The sequence below is a fragment of the Podarcis erhardii genome (genome assembly GCF_964252035.2).
Source record: "Podarcis erhardii genome assembly, chromosome: 11".
Taxonomy (NCBI): Eukaryota; Metazoa; Chordata; class Lepidosauria; order Squamata; family Lacertidae; genus Podarcis; species Podarcis erhardii.
Genome location: NC_138501.1, coordinates 39,061,893 through 39,081,628, shown reverse-complemented (window position 1 = coordinate 39,081,628; position 19,736 = coordinate 39,061,893). Strand labels below are relative to the sequence as shown.

The window sequence follows — 19,736 nt, the reverse complement described above, 5'->3', positions numbered from 1 at the left end:
GTGGGGAAATGGCTCCATGGAGGCAGAGCATAGCCATTATGGTCATTATCCTTTGATAGCCTTCTTCTCCATGAATATGTCCAATCCTTTTTTAAAGCCATTCACATTGGTAGCCATCCCTGCCTCCTGTGGAGGTGCGTTACATAGTTTTACTATTACACTACATGGGCTTTGAGTTAAGTTGCCTCAGTTGGCTTTTATTTGAGAGATCCTTTGTCAACTGTGAGTGTAGGAGCCAGGCCCTGTGACCAATAGGACTCTGCAGGACTGAGGCCTTCCTAAGTTTCTTCTGAAGAGACAAGGTGTGGCCACACAGGTGAGGCCGATTGGTAACTCACAGCACCTGGTGGTAAGAGCTGGGAAGGGATATAAGGTCAGCATTTCCCTTCGGCTCTTTGCCACAGCAACACGCTTCCTGATCCTTGAACCTCAGCTTCTTGACTCTCTGCTTCTTGATCCTCAGACCCCTGGCTTTGTGACTCCTTGCTTCCTGACCCTCAGACCCTTGGCTTCTTGACTCCCGGCTCTCTGACCCTCGGACTCTTGGCTTCCTGGCTTCTGGACCCCTCTTCCTGCTCCCACCCTGTCATCTTGCCCCTGGTCCTGACATCCCCTGCCGGGACTTTGATCGCCCGTGAACCGGACCATGACACCCTTATAGATCCTTATAGTCCCCATCCTTATTGATCTGACCTTATATGAAATGATTACATCTTCAAAGCCTGAGTTATGTAATGTAGTTTGATTCTGGAAGGAACACCAGCAAGATTTTGCTCCATGTCCCTACTTGTTTTGTGTTCTTTTGCATGCTGGGAATCATAGACAGTTTCACTCTTGTCCAACTGAGCTCCTATTTTTGCACTGTCACCATGTCCTCTTTTCCTAACTTTTGTCTCAATCCTCTTTCCCAAAGGCCTTTGTTACCTTCTTCCCTTTTACCCTCAGATATACTGACCAATTTATCCTCTTGGCCCAGTTACCCTTGCACTTGGCATCAGCTCCTCCTTGTTGAGTTCCCCTCCACCTTCTGAATCTCTCCCCCACTTAATTCCACATCTCTCAGCCTCTCTGCTGTGCAGGCAGCCTTGTACTACATTCAAGATACACAAAGAACATAGGGAAATGATTTGCAGCAAAAACAACGCAGGAGGCAACAGTTATGAGCTACCAGTCTCTGCAGCCACAGCTGGTGTTGTGATTCTCCACTGACTCTTGAGACCGATGGATTCCAACAGTCTAGTTTTCCTGCTGGAACCTGCATGAACTCCTCCTCCCATTCCAAATTCACCTTTCACTTTCCTCACGGAAGTGACGTTGCCAACATTCTATTGCTGATTGCTTCCCTTGGAGTACAGAAAATCTGTAGACCCCCTTTGACATCACAACACAGCAGCTGATGATCCTTCCTCACATGCCAAAGGTGGCGATTAGACAAAAGGTTGTATTTTCTGCTTTCTTTGTGTTTGTAGTGCTGACATCCTTCCTTCATTCAGTTGATATTGGCATGCATTGTCACTTGCATTTGATATTATAGGTATTCTGTGTTTTCTGCAAGCTGTCTGGTCAGCTAGAAGAAACCTGCCACCTCGCCTCACCGAAAAGAAGGCAATTCTAAGTATGTGAGTATGCACCCCCCCTTTCTATCTTAAGATGAATCCATAATTGTGCAGCTGACGAAAAAGAGGCTCCATTGGGGATGCAATGACTACCTGGTGCCAAGAATATATTTTATGCTTGCTTAAGCACTTCTGATGAGTTGATAGCTGAAATGTTTATGCTTTTATTTCACATAGATAGCAGAGTTTAAAAGTCTGTTTCTAAACAACAGATAATCTGAGTGGGACATTTCGTTTACGATGTAATCCTGGTTGTACTCCATGTTTGCCAAGGCAGTTCCATTTGAACTGAAAATTCTGTTTAGGAATTTCCTATTTTTTAAAATAAAATAAAATAAAATTGTACAGAGGTTTGGCAGCTATAAGCATATATGTGTGTTTGAATGGAGATACTGCTTGGGTAGGACTATATCTTTCTCATAACTATTTAAAGTTTCTTTGTTGTACCTGTGGGTTTTAAAAAAAATGATTAAAAATCCACATTAAGTTTTAAGACTTGATTGATGGTTCTGTTTTAGAAACTTGACAGGAGCAGTTTGCAGCCACAGATAATATTTTTTTGAGCCTCAGCTGACATGCTACTACATTTTATTATTAAAAGACCGCTTGAATGGGGGCAAAATACAAGACTGCTCTTTGCCCAGGTAAACACTATTCATCTTGATGACCATCCAAGAAGCTCTTCAAAGGCATGTGCTAAAAGTCCTCCTAGAACTGTAGAAGGAGGACCTGACATTAGCCTAGTCTTCTCCATCAGATGCTATGTTCAGGCAGTCCATTTCTTCTTAAAGGTGGCAAAGCACCCAAACATGCATTTCTGCACTGACACTGTGAAATAATACAGTCCCAGAAAGACAATACCACATGCCTTTTCAGAATGTCTGCTGTGACCCTCGGAGGAAGAGCAGGGTTAATGTTTAGGATGGGTGGGCAATCAGTGGCCTTCCACATGTTGTCAGACTAGAACTCCCATCAGCCCTGACCATTGATCACGTTGGCTGGGTCTAACGGGAGTTCAACCACATCTGGAAGGCCACAGGTTTCCCATCTCTGCAAAGGGGTGTATTTTGAGATACTTGCTTTCTCAAGGTCAGCACTTTTGGGGAAGACTTTGAAAGGGCACTCATGCAATTAGGCATTCAGAAGCCTTGTCGTTGACTGCAAAAACTCAAGCGCTTGCCACTAAGGGGTCAATATTTGGCTTAAATGGCTGTAAGGTTAAATTGTGAGATAGAAGCATAGAACTGGAGGGGACCACGAGGGTCATCTAGTCGAAATATATTTACTGCTTACATGGAGCACAACTTGGCAGGCCATTTAGCTTACAATATCCATGCTTTTTGGTTTAGGAGTGAGTTTTTTAAGAGTTAATTTTCTTTAAAAGTCATTTTATACTTTCAACTGACATGGTTGCCCCTCCCCAAAGTCGGTGGTGTAGATTGGTTTTTTTGTTTTTTGTTTTGCAATAAAGAAATAATAAGTAAAGGCATGTTGCAAAACCTGCCATAGGAAATGGCATCTGATTGGCCACTGTGAGAACAGGATGCTGGACTAGATGGGTCAGTGTTCTGGTCCCGTAGACTCTTCCTTTTTTTACAATTTCTAGGCTCTCTCTATGGTTAGGAGCACAGCAAGGACTGGAATAGTATAGGCCTTAAGTCCTCCATGCCCCCTGATGATGAAATAGTATAGTTCTATTTCTTAACACCACCCGTATCTGATTCTCTTCTGTTATCACCAAAGCTGAGCAAATGAATGATCTGCAACTAGATCCTCAAGGCATCCAGGAGACACATAAATAGCTTACCTAGGGAGCTAATCTTAAAACAGTTTCCCAAATCTACCACTGAGATTAATATACTCCTCTTCATTTCCTGGCAGAGGATGAGCTGTGCCCTCTCTATCTGTAGTTGACTTTCTGGTGCTATCACTCATGCGGTTCATTATTAGCAGCCAATTCCATTTCCCCTTGGCTGAAACTTATTCTGATTAGAGCTGATTAAATAAAGTTATACTTCAAATAATGCTCATGAAGTGGTATGGCTTTTTTTTAAAAAAAAAGAAAATAAAAAGATAATCTGGTTATTGTGGGCAGAGTTTTCCTGTGATGCCAATGGCCTTTGCACCCAGATGTCAAAAGCATGGCTGTTGTTGTACAGATGTAGTAAAACACTTAGAAGTAGGGGTGGGATTTTCTGGCAATCTTGATGCTCTGCTTTATTTATACATCTCTTTTCTAATTCCCATCTCACCTAATCCCAATGAGAAGCAGCCCCCTCTTCCGGGGTTCAGCTAAAAAATACAAACAATTCTCATATATTTTGTACAGTATTATTTGAATTATTATACATTGAATTTTATATATGTATAATTTTATACATATTATTACACATATAATGGCCAGCATGGGATGATGTGAGTCAGGGATGATGTGTGCTGGAGTCTAACAACATCTGGAGGACACGTCTGACATTGAGGCAACACTTGAAAAGTGTGTTTTTGATGTATTTTTTGAATATCCAGTACATTTATTAACATGGAGAGAGTGGCACTTTTCAGCTTGGGTCAGGCATAGGAAAGCACTGTCATCTGAAAAGAAGGAAGCAGAGACCTTTAAAAACTCCCAAATCAATTGTGCAGCCCTCAATTCATGGTCTATTCGAGTCACACCATCAGTGAAAACTCAAGTGTTGGGATCTCCTGCAAGAGTGCAGCCCTTCTGAGAAAAAGAAACCCAGCTACTTTCCCCTGACCGTGAAGGAACAGCCCAAAATGTCAGGTGATTTCACAGCTCCTATGCCTATTGAAACCCCCTTTCCACAAATTCTGGGTTATTCCTGTCATTTTTTTTTAGCTATAGGTATTGTTCAGGCAGACCATTCTAAAGAGCCAGAGGCCTTCACAACATCACACTGTTCATGTGAATAGATTATCTGTGAATCCATGAGCAGTTTAAAGTTGACTTCTTGGCTGCATTGTGGGGGAACCCAGTAAAGCATTAGGTTATTAAGTTGCCTCATGTCAGGTTAAACGCTATGTTGATCTAGCCCTGTATTCAGGCTGGAAGTGGCATCTGTGGGATGTTTTTCCAGCATGCAGTGGTTAGGCCCCAAAGTCTACAAGATATGTGATTCTCCAGATGTTGTTGGACTATCTTTCCTATCTTCTCTGATTATTGACCACGCTGGCTCAGGGTGATAGGCACTGGAGTCCAACAACACGTGGTGGGACACAGGTTCCCCATCCCTTGTCTACATGTGTAATTGGATAAAGCTCCAGTTGGCAGGCTACTTTCTGCCTAATTTCTCTGTGAAATGCTCCATTGCTTCAGAATTACTATGTTCTACCTCCACTGTTCGCCTGCCAACCTAGCAGTTCGAAAGCACCCCTGGGTGCAAGTAGATAAATAGGGACCGCTTACTGGCGGGAAGGTAAACGGGATTTCCGTGTGCTGCGCTGGCTCGCCAGATGCAGCTTGTCACGCTGGCCACGTGACCCGGAAGTGTCTTCGGACAGCGCTGGCCCCCGGCCTCTTGAGTGAGATGGGCGCACCAACCCCAGAGTCTGTCAAGACTGGCCCATACGGGCAGGGGTACCTTTACCTTTACTTACCTCCACTGTTAGAGGCAGTATGCTGGGGAACGCTTGAAAAAGTGTTGTCGTTCTCAGGTTCTTCTTGCAAGCATCTGGATGGCCATTGTGAGAACAAGATGTTGCACTAGGTCAGTGTTTCCCAACCTTGGGCCTCCAGATGTTTTTGGCCTACAACTCCCATCATCCCTAGCTAGCAAGACCAGTGGTCAGGGATGATGGGAATTGTAGTTCAAAAACAGCTGGAGGCCCAAGGTTGGGAAACACTGCACTAGGTGGTCCACTGGCCTGATCCAGAAGGCTTTTCTTAAGTGTTTATGCTCTTATTCCATATTGAGAAAATGCATATACTATAGCTAACACCACTAATGGAAATGAGATCCTCCCCCCCACAAGTCTCTGTTTATAAGTAACTAGCATCTTATAGGGGAACACTGGATTATTTTCATGCACAATCCATTTGGGAGATCGTCAAAGCTGCACATGCTGGCTATTGAAATAAGAAAATGAGCTGTGTTGCAAGTTTATGGGGAGTCAACTGGCACCTCATTTACAAATATTAAAAATCCATAGAGGCTGGGAAAAAAAACTTTTTAAGAGTGCAAAGCAGCAAAGATGGATCACATAACCGGCCAAATATGTGACACATCTAAACATAAAGATTGAGTCACAGCCAACAGCTACTTCTGGAGCCTCCTTGGGAGTAAGTGCCAGAACAAGAAAATGGAACTCCATTTTTTGCATCTCAGGTTTACTAAGGTTTGAGATCGGTTATCTTGCAAGCGGTCAGGGGGGTATGATGCGGTGCAAGCCAAGGGAACTAATTCTTCACTCCCCCATCTCGTTCTCCCCCATTATCACAAATGAGTAAAAATGTGTCCTGAGCGCCAGGTTTTCAGCTGGGCCTCCTTATCTGCAAGTAAACATTGCTGTGGGTGAAATCGTTGCCCTACAGAAGTCAATGGGAACTTTGCCATAGGCTACAAGTGAAGCCAAGAAGCGATTTCCTGCTGGGATCCTGGCTAGGCAAAAAGCACGGACAGTTTTAATGGATTTTAGCGGCTTGCTATTATTGAAGGATCTCAGCGGCTTCCATTCCCCACATGCATGAAGCGAAACATCTTTTGAGATAGTGAACAGTTCTGAGCATAGCTTTCCAATGGAGGTGTTTGAGTCTCCTTCCTCTCAAGTAGGTGTGTTGCGGCTGAGTTCAAAGCCATTAGGGTGCGATGGTGTTTCCAACAGGCCATTAACTTGGTTGAAAGCATGGAGCTGGCTGGCATGTGCAGCTAGGCCTGACCTGAAATGCCCCCTCCTTTCACCATCTTGTTCATAGGCTTTGATGAATGCTCCCTCCCTTTGAGTGATTTTTTAGGGGACTACTTGCTACTTTAGGCTGTCATTCTCTCCCCCCCCTCTCCACGTGATGGCAGATGGGGGGGGAAGGGAACATTTCCCTCATTCTGATTTGGTTTCCTGAACATGCTATATAGCTAATGAGATTTGGCCAAATGATGATGTCTGAAGCCAAATCAGAGTGAGGGCATTGAACTGAATGGGCAAGACCAAGTAGCAGTATGTTGGATTTCCTGTGCCCGCAAGGTATGATTAGATGTGTACTTTTAAACAACCCTTTCAACTTAACAGATGCCCTTCCGATACAGAAAAGGAAGCATTTTGCCATTCTGCTTTGTGTTCATCATGATGATACTTGACCATGAGGTTCTGATACAGGATGAGGTGTGAATCCAAATCAGAGTGAGGGCAATGCTTCTGCCTTCATTCTGTCACCATGTGGACAAGAACAGAAGACCAAATAACCTGCCCCGATGCAGCTGGAAAGGGCAATCAGATCCTGAGCCATTTGGATGTTCCAGAGGTTGGCCAGGGTTTCGACAGGAGTGCCAGTCATATCAGCCACCTGGAAATCTATTGGATCCATCAGCCTCTGAGGGCAGACCATCCTAATAGATCCCTCACCCGTGCAGAATGGGAAAGGTGCTGAAAGCCAAAATTCCACCAATCTATGTCAGTCCATGCATCTGATATGTAGCAGTATTAAGGCGGTCAATGGGATATTAAACGAGGGCCTGATTATGCTTTTACCATTTTCAAATAATAAGAGTAGCAGATACCTGCTGTTCACTTTGATACCATTTCCTGCAATTTCTTTTTTCTTTTTTGGTCAGTGCTCTTTATTGTCCTGCAATTTCTTAAACCATGGTGTGAGTCACTATTTTACATCACTTGCAGAGAATAGTTTGACAGTACATCCTTGTTCCCTTTTGTTTATATAATATTTTTATTTGATTTTAAATAATATAAACAAATTACTAACAACAATTCAAAGTCCAAATATCGAGATTACTTTGAATCTCCTGACTCCCCCCATCCCTTCCATGGGTCCTAATGATAATATTTACAACTGCATATCAATATTTATCCAAATTTTTATCCTTCTAAATTATCCATACTTTCTGTTACAAGTGTGGTTAAAATCCTGCCAATGTTTTAACTTGCTTGCAGAGGTCTCTTAAGTAAATCATAAACCCCGACTAGAGAAGAATGGCAAATCAAGCTGATGGACTATGTTGAAACGGCAAGATTAACGGGGAAGCTCAGAAATCAAGAAGACAAGAACTTTAAAAAAAGAATGGGAAAAGTTTATGATTTACATAGAATCATAGAATCATAGAATCATAGAGTTGGAAGAGACCACAAGGGCCATCGAGTCCAACCCCCTGCCAAGCAGGAAACACCATCAGAGTACTCCTGACATATGGTTGTCAAGCCTCTGCTTAAAGACCTCCAAAGAAGGAGACTCCACCACACTCCTTGGCAGCAAATTCCACTGTCGAACAGCTCTTACTGTCAGGAAGTTCTTCCTAATGTTTAGGTGGAATCTTTTCTCTTGTAGTTTGGATCCATTGCTCCGTGTCTGCTTCTCTGGAGCAGCAGAAAACAACCTTTCTCCCTCCTCTATGTGACATCCTTTTATATATTTGAACATGGCTATCATATCACCCCTTAACCTCCTCTTCTCCAGGCTAAACATGCCCAGCTCCCTTAGCCGTTCCTCATAAGGCATCGTTTCCAGGCCTTTGACCATTTTGGTTGCCCTCCTCTGGACACGTTCCAGTTTGTCAGTGTCCTTCTTGAACTGTGGTGCCCAGAACTGGACACAGTACTCCAGGTGAGGTCTGACCAGAGCAGAATACAGTGGCACTATTACTTCCCTTGATCTAGATGCTATACTCCTATTGATGCAGCCCAGAATTGCATTGGCTTTTTTAGCTGCCACGTCACACTGTTGGCTCATGTCAAGTTTGCGGTCAACCAAGACTCCTAGATCCTTTTCACATGTACTGCTCTCAAGCCAGGTGTCACCCATCTTGTATTTGTGCCTCTCATTTTTTTTTGCCCAAGTGCAATACTTTACATTTCTCCCTGTTAAAATTCATCTTGTTTGTTTTGGCCCAGTTCTCTAATCTGTCAAGGTCGTTTTGAAGTGTGATCCTGTCCTCTGGGGTGTTAGCCACCCCTCCCAGTTTGGTGTCATCTGCAAATTTGATCAGGATGCCCTTGAGTCCATCATCCAAGTCGTTGATAAAGATGTTGAATAAGACCGGGCCCAAGACAGAACCCTGTGGCAACCCACTAGTCACTCTTCTTCAGGATGAAGAGGAACCATTGATGAGCACCCTTTGGGTTCGGTCAGTCAGCCAGTTACAAATCCACTGAGTGGTAGCATAGTCAAGTCCGCATTTTACCAGCTTCTTTACAAGAATATCATGGGGCACCTTGTCAAATGCCTTGCTGAAATCAAGGTAGACTACATCCACTGCGTTCCCTTCATCTACCAAGCTTGTAATTCTGTCAAAAAACGAGATCAGGTTAGTCTGACACGACTTATTTTTTAGAAATCCATGCTGACTATTGGTGATCACAGTATTCCTTTCTAGGTGCTCACAGACTGTTTGCTTAATGATCTGCTCCAGAATCTTCCCTGGTATTGATGTCAGACTGACTGGGCGGTAATTATTTGGGTCCTCTCTTTTCCCCTTTTTGAAAATAGGGACAACATTTGCCCTCCTCCAGTCTGCCGGGACTTCGCCTGTTCTCCAGGAATTCTCAAAGATGATTGCCAGTGGTTCTGAGATCACACCTGCCAGTTCTTTTAATACTCTTGGATGCAGTTCATCTGGCCCTGGAGACTTGAATACATCTAAACTAGCCAAGTATTCTTGTACTATCTCCTTAGTTATTCTGGGCTGTGTTTCCTCTGCTGAATCATTTGCTTCAAATTCTTCAGGTCGGGCATTGTTTTCTTTATCGGAGAAGACTGAGGCAAAGAAGGCATTGAGGAGTTCAGCCCTTTCTGTATCCCCTGTTTGCATTTCACCATCTTCTCCTCTGAGTGACCCCACTGTTTCTTTGTTCTTCCTTTTGCTACGAACATACCCATAAAAGGCTTTTTTGTTGCTTTTAACCTCTCTAGCAAGCCTGAGTTCATTCTGTGCTTTAGCTTTTCTGACTTTGTGTCTACACGTGCTGGCTATTTGTTTGAATTCCTCTTTGGTGGTTTCCCCCCTTTTCCATTTTTTGTACACATCCTTTTTTAATCTTAACTCAGTTAAAAGTTCTTTATATAGCCACCCTGGCTTCTTTAGGCACCTTCCATGTTTCCGTCTCATTGGTATTGCCTGAAGTTGTGCTTTTACTATCTCCCTCTTAACAAACTCCCAGCCATCATGAACTCCCTTTCCTTTTAGTATTACTGTCCATGGGATCTCACCCAGCACTTTCCTAAGTTTTATGAAGTCGGCTTTCTTAAAGTCAAGAAATTGAGTCCTAGTATGCTTGGCTGCTCCTTTCCGCTGTATAGTAAACTTCAGAAGAGCATGATCACTCGCGCCTAATGATCCTTCCACTTCTACCCCACTAACCAGGTCATCAACATTGGTTAGGACCAGATCTAAAATGGCTGTTCCTCTTGTTGCTTCTCCTACTTTCTGGACAATGAAGTTGTCTGCAAGGCCAGTGAGGAATCTGTTTGACCTTATGCTCTTGGCTGTGTTTGACATCCAGCAAATATCCGGGTAATTGAAGTCCCCCATTACTACTATCTCCCTTCCTTTTGCATGCTTGGCCATCTGTTCCAGGAAGGCATCATCTATGTCCTCCGTTTGGCTTGGGGATCTATAGTAAACTCCCACAATGAGGTCCCTGTTATTCATCTCTCCCTTAATTTTGACCCAAATGCTCTCACTTTGGCTTTGAGGTTCTAAATCTTGGATCTCTTCACAGGTATACACATCCCTGACATATAACACCACTCCTCCTCCTTTCTTGTCTGGTCTGTTTCTCTGAAATAGATTGTATCCCTCCATTATTACATTCCAGTCGTGGGACTTATCCCACCAGGTTTCAGTGATGCCTATTATGTCATATTTAGTTTGCTGTACCAAGAGCTCAAGCTCATCTTGTTTATTACCCATGCTTTGTGCATTAGTGTACAGACATTGAAGTCCATTAATCATTCCCCCGTGTCTCTTATTTAAGGATTTTTTCCTCCCATCACTAGGTCTGCGTGCTGTTTGCTCCATTCGGTCTATGACATTTGGATGATCATCTTCATCAATTGATAGACTCCTACCTTCAGGAGCACTGTCTCCTTCCCCCACATTAGTCAGTTTAAAGCCCTCCTGATGAGGTTTCTGAGATTTCTGGCAAAAACATTCCGCCCAACCATTGTGAGGTGCAGCCCATCGCTTGCCAGAAGTCCATCTTCAAGAAACTGCAGTCCGTGATCTAAGAATCCAAACCGTTCCTGTTTACACCATTTGCGAAGCCAGCTGTTCACTTCCACTATTTTTCTCTCTCTCCCTGGGCCACGTCGTTCAACTGGGAGGACAGATGAGATGACAATTTGTGCATTTAATTGCTTCAGTTTCCTGCCCAGAGCCTCATAGTCTTTTTTGATCTTCTGGAGGCTATTGTTTGCAGTGTCATTGGTTCCCACATGAACCAAGAGGAAGGGGTATTTGTCAGTGGGTTTTATGATTCCTTGCAGTCGTTCAGTTACATCTTGGATCTTAGCCCCGGGGAGACAGCACACTTCCCGAGACATCTTGTCAGGCCCACAGATCACTGCTTCTGTTCCCCTCAGTAGGGAATCCCCTATCACCACTACACGCCTCCTCTTAGGTTTGGTCGGGGTTCTTCCGTGAGCTGTCCGTTCCAAGGTCACTTGCACGTTCCCTGAGGACTGACTTTGCTGCTCGTCTTCATATACCTGATCGACTGTAATGAGGGAGAGATCTTCAAATGGAGTCTGCTCTTCGTCTTCCATGCTAGGGGAGAGGACCTCAAAGCGATTGTGTATTTCTAAACAATCAGAGCGAACCCTGGGCTTCCTACTTCTTTGAGTCACGTTTCTCCATATATCTGGCTCCTGTGTTGGTGAACATCCTTGTCCTCTTTTGAAAGTGAGTCTTCCACATGCAGATCTGAATCACTGCTGTTCATTTTGTGCATGGTTAAGCTGCCACTTTAATTTTTTTATTTTTTGCAAAACAAGCAGAGTTCACAACTGCATGCAAGTGGGTTTCCCTTCAGGGGAAAAACCCCCACCACAGATTATCCCTGTGTTCCAATGTGATTTCCCCCTTCATATTCTGCACTGTTCAAAGCTGCTTCTGATACTTTCTCTTTAGAAATCTTTAAACTTTCTGGCATTGAACGAATTTATGAGCAATGAGCCACCAAAGGCATTTGAAAGGTGCCTTATCTGAGCCCAAGCCTCCTACATTTTTCTCTTCAGTGCCATAATACAACTATATCTGTTGCTGTGCTCTATTCATTCTTTTGTTTATCAAAGAAGGGTTTCCATCATTTGCAAGGTAAACTATGAAGAAGAAGGGGGGTTGGGGAAACCCACACAAATCTCCCAGCTAATGCTCTGCTGTGCCGTTTTTGAAAGTGATCCGTAATATTTCAGTAAAAAGGACCTCGGCTTTGTATGCTCCAAACTACTAAGGGTATCCTTACAAGGGCTGGGGAGGGGAAAAAGTAGTAGTTGACAATTCAAAGACATACCTTATCTGAATAGTGTTATTGTAAAGAGAATAGAGTGGGAGACAAAGGATGGGAACCGCAGAAAAAGGAATCGGATATCACAGGTCCAGTGCAAGAATGACTAATAGAATGTGGGGCAAAAGACTCAAAGCGTGAGTGACAGCTCAAAGACAAGATGGGATTTCATACCTTTTCCAAACATTGCTTCTGTGCTTCCTTCAAAGAAACTTTCAAATCCCAGCTGGGTTCCTTAATGAACTAACAAAGCACATTCTCCCTGGAAGATGAAAGTGGGGGAAAAATGAAGGTAGTGGAACATATCTAATTTTCCCCCCCAAACAAAAAAAGAAGGAAATAGACCCAACTAAGTTTAGAGTTCTTTTCAGCACATAAAGAACATTCAGGGACACACACAAGTGCGCATGCACACACACACATTGTCTAAGCCAAACAGTTGCATAGCCCTATGGACATCCAAAAAGAAGAAACCAATGTACGGTCTATATACATAGACGATGCGCTGTATGTATTTCTCTGGGTTTCTGTTCTACCCTACTCTAGACTCATGTAGTCATTTTTTAAAATTAAAAATGGCAGCCTCCTCATTCACCTGAATGCTGATAGTTGCCCCAGTGCCACGCCGACGGAGCATGATTTCTGTTCTCATCCTGAAGCAAAGTTCTTAACCCGAGGTACTATTTCTGGGTTAGCAGAGTCTGTAACCTGAAGCGTATGTAACCTGAAGCATATGTAACCCAAGGTACCCTGTATAGAGTTTGAAGGCCCCCCTTGCAATGCAAGAATAAAAGAAGCAATTAAAATGCAATTAAAATCAATACAAATATTTAATGCAATAGTCTACCATCTTCAACCAGAAACCCACAAACAGGCCATTGAACATCTGAATGAACCCCACAGACCACTGCTGGTCCACAAGCCACCGTTTGAGAACCCTTGCTGCACTGGAGTTAATTGCAGTGCTTACCTCTATATACCTTGCTAAAGTACCTCTAAGCAGTGACATAAGAGAACCGGCAGGAACTATGATAGAATCTGACCAGGGGGGTGGGGGTGCAGAGGTGACTGCAGCCTGCCTTTTGTGTAACATTTCATCAAAGTGAAAGCAGCAAACAATCTCAGCATGCGCCACAAATAGACTTGATGTGCGATTACCAAAGATAACCCCATAGGATCCCCTGAAATCCTGCATCGTCTTAATAGCAACCTTTGGGTCAGCGAGCAAAATATGATAACAGAATAAAGTCCAACTTTAGGCAATCTCCTTTGCATCAAAAAAAGAAAAGAAAAGAAAAGAAAAAGAAAAGAGAAAGGTAGTGCATTGAGTGCCAAGGGCTTCTATTAGTACCATCCATTTTGTTAGCATTTCTCCAATTTATCTTGCATTACTAACCCCTCGGAGTACTATGCCTATTGTAAATATTTAAGCATTACTGTTGACATAAAGATAATACTGACAAATTGAGTTAACATTTCTGTGGAGGATTACTGACCATGTGTAGTGCTGATCAACTTTTAACACCCACCCCTAGCCCCTCGGCCCACGCCAAGCTCTGTTTAGTCTACAATATGGCCGTGCTCCTCAAATGAATTTTGAGCTGTGATTTACACAAAATGTGAAACAATCTTTCTTGGATCAATTAATTGTTTGGACTGCCTTAATATATTTCCATTTTAACGAGATTACGCCGGCATCAAAGGCACAGCGATGGGTGAAAGATGTCAGTGGCCTCGTCAGGGGAGCTTCCTAGCTCAGGCCTCCTCAATTTGTGACTCATCAGATGTCCACATGGACCACCAGGGAATCAGTAAAGCCGCTGCTTGCTCTGTTGGTCTGGGACTGAGAAATAGGAAGGATGTCAAGCAGTTGTCAGCTGCATGGCTGGTGAGATGATGATGATAATAATAATAATAATTTTATTATTCGTACCATGCCCATCTGGCTGGGTTGCCCCAGCCACTCTGAGCAGCTTCCAACAGATATAAAAACATCATCAAACATCAAACATTAAAAATATCCCTTCAGATGTCTTCTAAAAGTCAAATATAGTGGTACCTCGGTTTACGAACTTAATCTGTTCCAGAAGTCCGTTCTTAAACCAAAGCTGTTCTTAAACTGAGGCGTGCTTTCCCTAATGAGGCCTCCTGCCACCGGTGCCCTTCCACCGTTCGGCTTCCGTTCGGAGACCGAGGTAAAGTTCACCAACCGGAACACTACTTCCAGTTCAGGTAGTTGAATAATTTCATTCCTCTCTGTTGTATTGTATTGTGTTTCATGTTTTATGTTGTTTTAACATTCTGTTATAGATGTTAAATTTCTGTGCATACAGCCCTGAAATTCATTTTTGGCAAAAGGTTCAGTTTATGAATGAATGGATAAATAAATTTAATCAATGCTGCCAAACAAATCACTTTCTCGGGGTGTGGCAAATGCTCATTGGTTGCATCCAATGAAGTCATCCTGTTAGTGCAACAACAACAACAACAACACACACACACACACACACATGTGGAATCTACACACATATAAAAAAAGTTCTGAAAATGATTTATTTTTAAAAATACACTGAATTTTCCATAAGGCTCACCATCGCCATCTAGTGTCACATTGTATATTGCACTTAAAACACACTTGCAACTTTTTATTTGCACCTGTATAGCTGAGTCTTCTCTTCTCTCCCAGTGTACCCCCTATGCCCCCCTAATTGGTGCTGGGTCTTCCCCCAATCCTCTGGAACAGATTTGGGTGAGGGGTGCAGGGAGAGGGTGTCCCATTGTGCAGGCAGAAGTCCTTGCACTATTGGGACAACTTAACTGGGTGTGACTCCCATATCACCATACATTTGTGTGCCTTTAAGGTCTCTCCAATACCCCTTTATTTTTATATATTTATTTATGAAAAATATTTATAAACTACCCGCTCATATAAAATACTGGGATGGTGTGCAGCAATGTATGCAAATACAATAGAGAAGATAAAATACCATAAAAATATGCAATAATTGCTAAAATGACTGGCTTGTCTTAGGAAAATTATGTCTCTGGGCATAGAAAGGTCTTCAACAGATGCCTGAAAGTCAGTAGCATGCCAAATCTCTGCTGAGAGATCTCTGTGGGAAGAGTGTTCCACAGCATGGGACCAGCAACACCAAATGTCTCTCTGGGTGTTCCCTACAGGCTTGCCCCGCGAGCCACAAAGAGCAGCAGGAAAGCCCCGCCAGCAAATAAAAGACAGTTCCTGTTACCAGCTGCCTGAATCTTTTGCTTCCACCATGCTATGCAGTCCTTACCCCCTCTCCCCCACCTTCCTCTGGTGCTTTGTCTAGGAGAGAGAGAGAGAGGGAGAGAGAGAGAGAGAGAGAGAGAGAGAGAGAGAGAGAGAGAGAGATGTGGATGGGTGGAATATAGCATGCTGTAGAAAGGGAATGGTCACATCTGTTGCTCTGCCCACTTTTTTGCCATCCACAGTTTTCCTCTGGCTCCAGCCACCACTGTCCTGTAGCTCCTAGAGATTATTGCTACACCAAACATGGGTTTGATTCTAGCTATTCCTCTTTCACAATCCGCCAACTAACTATAGAAGCAACAGCACAGAGCGGCTTTCGGGCAAGTTTTATGAATGGTGAAAAAGTTACGTACATGGAGTAATTTATAAATTGTGGGGATCATTGCAGAGATCAAGCAAAATCACCTTTTTAGTAGTAGTAATAGTAATAATAATAATAATATAACAAATCAATTAAACATAGCATCCTTAAGAGTTAATCTCTTGCTGCTATTAAATTGGGCTACATTTTCTTTTTTTGTCCCATGTGTCATGAGAAACAACCCCTTTCCCAATCCAGCTTTGAAAATATCATTCCCTTATCTGTAGTGCTGAGATGATCATCTGAAGACATTTCCCCATGATGGCCTAGCCAAAACATTTAGGGGTTTATAAATCTGCTCCGTTCTTCATGACATTTCTCTTGCAGTTTCCCTTCTTTTACCCCTGAGTCTGTCACAGCAAGGAGTGTGGTTTGGGGAAAAAAATGCAGTTTCTTAACAGGAATTAGCTAGCAGATGTTTTAGTAGTATTTTATGAGAACATTTTGGCCTATAATGAATAATTGCTAGGTGATGACTCTGATAATGCTAAACTTGTCCTGAAAGCAAAGGGAAAACTGCAATGTAAGTAAGCAAAAGGGGATGAGGGGACCACTATGTGCTCACTGAAGTTACAGCCGCACCCATGCTATTCAGGGTGTTGTGTCATCTTCTCTGGCCATGATCCTCCATCCGGGTCACAGGCAGCCTCAAGAAGAAAAGGAGCATCATATGAGGTGATGACCTTCCTCCCCTCTTCTGGACTATACTGGTTAGAGGATGTGACCTTCTCTGACTCAGGCTTAGAGGACAGTGCTCCAATGCAGCCTTCACCACCTCAACGCTGTAGGAAGCAGCAACTCCAGAATAGGCTTATGGTCCTTGAAATGAGGGTCCTCAGAGGGCTAATAAGGCCAGACAGCCTTCAAAAGGCCTTAGAAGGCCTCAACATATTGCCGTGGCAACAGCTCTCCCAATGTATGAGTGTGAGAGAGGTCTAGTGAATGCTGGCCACAAGAAGTGCTACTTATTTTATTTATTTCAAAAAATTTCATAAACCCAAAGCTGTTTAAGGAAAAGATAAAACAATGAAATTATCACTGAAAAAAATTACAACTGTTATTTAAAACATACAGAAAGTTAGAACTGCAATAGATAGGCTAGAACAAATGAAAACTCCTACAAAGTTTCAAAACATCTGGGTAGGCTTGTCTAAATTACAGCGCCTCTCCAGCCCTGGAATTCCCTACCGGGACTAAAAAAAAATGATGTCATCTGTATCTAAAAAAATTGATGTCATCTGTATGATTTTAGAATGTTGTATTATTTTATTGTTGTTAGCCACCCTGAGCCCAGCTTCGGCTGGGGAGGGCGGGATATAAATAAAAAATCATTATATTTATTATTATTCTGGCATGCTGTTATGGGGGGGGGGGGGCAGCACTGGGTGGAGGGATAAAACAGCAAGTGACTCTTGAGGCATTGTTGATGAAGTTAGACATTTTTGATGGCCAGAATAAGGACATTTTACATCACCATTGATCTGACCGTCCTTAGTGGTGGCAGCACCGCAAGAAATTGTGTTACGTTGGAAAGCTAACCAACTTTCTTCCGTTGAATATTGATATCAAAGAGTGTGGACTTTGACACTAATGGAAAAGCCCAAAGAATAAAAGGTGATTAGACAATACATTGAGGTTAAGGTTATCAGTGCCCACTAATGTTGGCATTAGGAATGGATGAATCTGCCAATTTGATCTTTTAAAAAACTTATTATTCCAATCACAAATTCAGTTCGCCACATTCTGCATCAGTTTGCAATTTGAAAAGAAAACACCTCATAAAAATTGGTCAGAATTTTAGTGTGAATTTTTCCTGATATATATTTTTTTGTAAGCTGTTTTCTCCGAAACAGTGCATTTTCATGTTATTTTCACTAATATATGCACTTTCCACATTATTATTTTTTTCTGTTGGAAAGCCACACCACAAAATTCAGAGGAAGTGTAAATTTCAAAGGATAGCTGTGTTTTGGTTTGAGTATTGTCTGGGAATGTGCACATTAGGGATCTAATGGAGCATCTTCTCCATTTGTTCCTTCAGTATCAGAGGCAGAATGCCTCAGAATGTCAGTTGCTAGTCTTCGGTGACATAAATAATATGGTGTTCCTATTGGGCCAGAATTATTCAGATGGCATTTTCTGCCTTCATCCCTGGTCTTCCTTCATGCTACTTTCCATCTCCATGCACTATGCAGCAGAGTCCCCTGGTGTCCTCTGAGACAAGGAAGTTGGAGCTGTGCAGTTGGAACATGATGGAGACCAGTGTTCCCTTACTGGCAGGTGCCAGGAATAGCTCCTCTGGTATCCTATGAGGCAAGTTAACTCCAGCAGAAACTCTGAGCACTTTCCCCAGGCTGTTCCTTCTTCCCCAAGCCTGGCAGAAACTGCTATTTCTCCACACACACTCTGCCAAGCAAGCTTTTCAAGCCCTTAAGAAATATCAATAATTATTATTTTATTATTTATACCCTACCTATCTCACTGGGTTGCTCCAGCTGCTCTAGGCAGCTTCCAACAGATATAAAAACACAATAAAACATCAAAAATAATTAAAAAATAACTTCCTGGTGCCTTCAGATGAATTTTATAAGTTAAATAGTTGTTTGTCTGTTTGACATCTGATGGGAGGGCATTCTGTTATGATATGAGAGCAACGCAGCTGCAAACTGGTAGCTTGTTTACATCACATGATGTGACTAGCTGTGGGAAAGAATCGACTTCTGGGTTAGCGCCATCGGCGATGGCGGAGTTCCTCCGATCGGAGGAACGGGCTCCGTGGAAATTGGGTCTTCCCGCCGCGGCGAAGGCGGGGGCCCGCTAGAAATCCCAGGTGGAAGAAGCCTGGGAATGTGGGGTTCGGCAGAGCACCAGGAGCGCCTCCCCTACTCGCGGGGAACCCCATTTTGGGGCTCCGGAGTGAAGTGGGGTGAGCAGCGCGGTGCTGCGAACTGATTGCTACTTTCACGGAGGGAAGCCGCATTGCCATCGTCGGAGAGCGCTGACTTTTTCCTGTTGACAATTGGACTCTAAACAAGTACCCGTGAGTAGAAATGGAAAATTGGATCAAGAAATATTCTAATTTGGCATCGAAGCGGGAAGGTTCAAAACAGGAAGTCCGCCTTCCGCTTTTTGTAAACAGACTGAAGCAAAGACCTTTGCAAGCTAATAGCCTGGAAAATTGTTGTTAAGGTCGAAATTTTCTTCATTTATAACCACTAAAATCCCCAACTGGACTGTTTAAGTCTGCAGGAGAGGGAGTAAAGAAAAATAAGTTTTCACCGTCTCTAACCTGGGAACGGGGGTCAGAGACAGAAATTGATTGAGACGTCCATTGACTGTGAATGGAACATTTTGACAGATAGCTAAAAAGAGAAACAAATTGATTCCAATGTTGCCTTTTGCATTTTAAAGAAACAAAATATTTGAAAATTGAAAGTAACTTTTCTTTTGTTGGATATGCTTAAAAAGATGGTTACAAATAGAAACTGTCTCCTCTAGAGGGAGCTTGTCAAATTGTTGCTCTGCAGTTTACTTGGGACTTCACAGCTGTGAGATTAACATCGTGGAACCAGACAGTGACCTTGAACAAAAATGTGTTTGGAGGAAGTTTTGGTGCTTGCTTTTTGCAAGACGAGCGCTTTGCTGGAGCAGCTGCATGAGAAGATGGATTTGATGAATGAGAAGTTGGATTTGATGACTGTTGTAGTCAGGGAATGTGAACAAATAGGGAATATTGACACAGAAATTATACAGAGACCAACTCAGGAAGCTGGTTCGACTGTGCAAA

At 43.0% G+C, this 19,736-nt stretch overlaps 1 long non-coding RNA gene across 1 annotated transcript; it reads right to left on the bottom strand.

Annotated features, from left to right (window-relative positions):
* Window positions 1-3,933: 3,933 nt before the first annotated feature.
* Window positions 3,934-16,811, bottom strand: LOC309352929. Its single transcript, XR_014161490.1, has 4 exons — window positions 16,725-16,811; window positions 12,474-12,561; window positions 7,343-7,410; window positions 3,934-4,205 (listed from the first exon to the last, which is right to left on the bottom strand). It is a non-coding gene; the product is annotated as an uncharacterized lncRNA (long non-coding RNA).
* Between the last annotated feature and the right edge of the window lie 2,925 nt (window positions 16,812-19,736).